The sequence below is a fragment of the Nicotiana tabacum genome, chromosome 8, assembly GCF_000715075.1.
Source record: "Nicotiana tabacum cultivar K326 chromosome 8, ASM71507v2, whole genome shotgun sequence".
Taxonomy (NCBI): Eukaryota; Viridiplantae; Streptophyta; class Magnoliopsida; order Solanales; family Solanaceae; genus Nicotiana; species Nicotiana tabacum.
The window spans coordinates 90546722-90551168 of NC_134087.1; the positions used below are offsets into that span (position 1 = coordinate 90546722).

The window sequence follows — 4447 nt, forward strand, 5'->3', positions numbered from 1 at the left end:
AATTATATGTTAGGTTTTTGTAAAATATTAGTTTAATTTTCATTGATTCATATTAATTTGTTAGCTTGAATTTAATTAATTGTCAATTTGATATTTTATATAATAATTACATACTAGGTAATTTGTTAGGTATGGTATTTGGTATTTTTTCTTAAAATACCGAAATACTGATGCCGTACCGAAATATATACTAAATTATATATATATATATTATTTATTACATAAATATAGTTGTAAAATTTTACTTCTCTTTATTCTTAGTTATTTTTTTTAAAACATTTCCCACCTTTTATTTTCACTATACGTTCCTTTCCCCCATTTTTTTGGTTGCCCGCTTACACCCACTAAAATTAGACTTACTTTGGCACATAGGTAAATCAGAAGGGGCAGACATCAGACCTGCAACATGATCTTCTTTAATCGATCCGGAATAAGGGCAACTTCCTCAAGCAGATACTGTAACACACATCCATATAATCAATTGTTATCATTTACTTCCATCGATCTAAAAGCAACAAAGAAAAGCACCAGTGGTTTCCCCTTTTAGTTTTAGGTTTAGAAATCTAAAATCCACCATTTTCAAATCTTACTTCAACTCGGACAGACCATAGACAAATCTCTCCAGCTCTCTCGCCGTGAGTTGCGCCTGGTTTCTAGATTTTGCCTTCTCTCGCGGTTCGCAACAGGTACGATCTCGATCTCCCCCCTCTCTCTATCTAGCTATCTATATTCTGCTTCTCTTCTCTGTTTCATCTCTCTCTCTCTCTCTCTCTCTCAATCTTCTGCTCCTTTTCTCTGTGTGTTCATCTCTTGCTCTTTAAATGTTTGGTATATAAGTTATTATTGAAAGAATATGTGCACAAGTGGGTTAGGGTTTTTGATACAATCAAAATTACTGAAAGAAGATAAAGGTGATTGCAATATTGTAGTAAAATTGAGTTCTGATACATTATTTTTTATGTTCTTTTGGTGGTAGATTATCTTTTCTTTGCTCTCAATTTTCTTTTTACTTGATTCTGATGAGTCATCTTTATCATGGAAATTGTCCTATTGCTTTCATTCTATTGCTCTAAGGGGAAACAGTATTAATGTAATTTTGTATGTTGCAAAATTTATTAGTATTAATATTGGTTTACTGTTTCATTTTTAAGGTTACTAATTTATATAGTATTTACTACATGCAATCTGTATTAGTCTTAATTTATTGTAATATGATAGTGTAAAGTCTTATACAGTATCATTTACTTCTATAAAATTAGATCTGTTTGAGTTTTCTTTTCTTTCTTCCTCCTGCAATTATAGCTAATATGACAGAGTAATATAGAGCAAGAAACTATTATGTAGAAAATAATAAATTTATTATTTGTATATGTAGATGTAACATCGTATGTGGATGTACAATAGGAACATTCCTAATCGGCGGAGTTTCAGAGATGAATTTGTACAATGTGTTGATGAGTTTATTAATCATGCTATGTCATTTATTCAAAATAAGGGGATGATTAGGTGCCCTTGTGCGAAATGCAAGTGTAGAAAATGGTTGAAACTAGAGGATGCTAAGACTGATCAATATAGTAAGGGCTTTATGGATAATTACTATGTGTGGACTAGTCATGGAGAGACTGAGGGTAGTGATGATAATTACTTGTTTTTTTTCTAACATTACTTGAATTTATTAACTCTTTTTGTTTCATTTGCAGAAGCTGCTCTTAAGAGACCCGCGAAATGTGATGAGGTTTGGAAGAAGACCCATACAAAAAGCAAAATAGGGGAAGAAGCTTGGGTTGAGCCACGGGCTGAGGAGGCTTATGTAAGATCAAGATTAACTTAAAATTCTTTTATAATGAATAATGATTGTTTATATACTAAATTTCACTTTTAATGTAAAATCGGTATAAAGAAGCAGTGGAAGAGCTCGCTAGGAGTCAGCTGACCGATGAGCAAGGCCAGTCAATCATGCCATCGGAGGAAGAAACTCTCCCATTGTGGTTGAACGTGGTTGGAGGCGTGCATAAGGGTAGAGCATACGACCTTTCCTCCGAGCACAATTTTCATCGCCTCACTTGTGGACTACAAGGTATATACTTTTTGGTTAATAAGCTCTTCTTTTTGTTAGCTGTGTTTCGGAGTCAGTTAAAAGAATAACACATTCTGGAAATACAACCTTTTGGTTTCATGTGTTTACATGTATGGTTCAATTCGGTTATCAAAAAATATATGGCTTAGATAATTGTAATGTCTGTTACTTCAATCAGGTTTTTTGTAAAGCAAATATTGTGAATTAAACCATAATGGAGAAGGTGCTGTTATTATTGATTAAGAACAATTGATGTAGGATATATTTTCTGTAATGATAACGATGACAGTGATATAACATTGTTCGACAACTATTTATATGTATTGACTAGATGATCTGAGGAGCTCAATGTGGTGGTCATATTGATGGCTTGCTTAGTTGAAGTACAGTTTGCTAACAATCTTTAGGCAAAGTGGTTTAGGAAGATACTATCCTCCTTTAACTAGGCTTCACTATTTTTGGTGGTGGTAGTAGTAGTAGTAGTTGGATGGACTGTCTCTCTATCTATTTTCAAGAACCTCTGTTCTCGGTCTATCTTTTTTGGTGATTCTGTTTAGTAATATCAGTTTTATTGACTTCACTAGACTTCTGGTTCCACTCTACATGCATATAAATTGACTTCCAATAAATTTACTCTGAATCATCAAGAAAGATGACCCTTTTTCGCCTACAATCTGGAATGGTTTGCTCAATTTTTTTCGATATTTGCTTTTAATCCATGAATTTGGATTTCCCTTTCTTGAATTCTTTTCCAACTTGCTTAATATTTTACGAATTTTCGATGCGGAATAAGATTGACTAACTATGAATTATTTTTGTGATGCAAGTCGTTAAAATGTTTCTTGGATAATGTTATACTATAGAGGTTATGGATGAGGCAGTAGTTCTTCTTGAATATGTGGAGATCTCTTTACAGATTTTCAATCTACACTTAACCACATGACTATAACTATTATGACTCATCTAAATGCCTTGTTCTGCACTCTTTGAATTGTACTAGTTCTGTGATATGCATTGCTGTAAAGTGTTCTTTCCATATCCTTACCGAGAGGAAGGTTGGAGATTCAAATGAGATCCTTATCTGCCTGGAGAGGTTCTTTCAATTGTGGAGTTAATACATTAGAAGCTCTTCACAATATTTTGCCACATATTTAGTCTCTTCAAGATAATTATAAAGTTTAGGGCATTGCTCAATTTCTTGTTTCTATTATCTCCAATTATTTTCAGTTCTCACTAACCTGAATTACTCTAGGAATTTGACCTTGCCATTTTGTACTAACTTGGGTCTTATGCTTGTCTGATAGTATGTTCCTTGGTTGGAAATGCTCATGTTTTCTGTTTTTGATGCTTCCGTGTAGTGTAGGAATCAGGAATATTTAGTCCAAAGTCATTGCATTGCCTTAAAATAGTGTTATTCAATTCTAACTCATCGTGTATTTTTTTCACATCTCTTTTGTGGATTACAAGGTATTGGTACATCCGCCACCGTGCAAAATGAGGACCTTGAGGAGATGCGTCGAACGATTCAACAACTTTCTAGGAACTGTGCAGATGAACGAGAAAAAAGAAAGCATGAAGAGAAGATAAGAGACACACTTAGGAATGACATTGACTCCCTCAAGGCTCAAGTGAACCACTTAATCGACCTGCCCCGCTCTCCGCCAAAAAACCACATTTATGAAGAGGATGAAAGTGATGGAAATAATACAAATGATGAAGAAGATGAGGGGGAATCCGAAGATGAGTGATTTTATGTTTGGTTGTGTAAGCACGTGATTTTTGCCCTATATGAGAATTACTCCCAAAAAATTCAAAAATAAAATGATTTTTCTTTGGTGTACAATTTTGTGATATTTTGAAGAATTATTTGTATTTATCTGTGCGTGTTTATTCGCTAAATTAATAAAAAATACAAAAATATGTCGCATTTTGCATGTAGGATTTAATTCTACAATTGTTAGTAATTAAAATTGTTTTACAAAAATTAAAAATTACAAAAATAGGCATCGTTTGCATTTTTAGCATTTAATGTCCAAATATACAATTTTATGCTTAATTAATACTTAATTGTGCGTTAATTGTTATTGGGAGTTAATTTGTGCCTTTATAACTTAATTTAGTTCTTAATAATAGTTTAAGTATTTTTATAATTTAGTTTTAGAAAAATAAAAGAAGAAAAGAGAGCGAAAATATAAAGAAAAGTCGGAATTGGGCCTCTTCTTCAATTTCAAGCTATAGGCCCAAAAAATGGCCCAATCTTCCCTACGACCCAGTCCATTTCGAACTGGGTCGACCCAGTCCATTAACCCAACACCCCTTCTTCATTTTTGTCCAACACAAAACAAAACCAAAAAAAAAAATTAAAAAAAA

At 33.0% G+C, this 4447-nt stretch overlaps 1 long non-coding RNA gene across 1 annotated transcript; it reads left to right on the plus strand.

The window, feature by feature from the left end:
- The first annotated feature begins 366 nt into the window (after nt 1–366).
- LOC107820670 (uncharacterized) lies at nt 367–3916 on the plus strand. The gene is made up of 4 exons (XR_001655969.2): nt 367–686; nt 1701–1810; nt 1901–2077; nt 3545–3916. It is a non-coding gene; the product is annotated as an uncharacterized LOC107820670 (long non-coding RNA).
- Nucleotides 3917–4447: the final 531 nt, after the last annotated feature.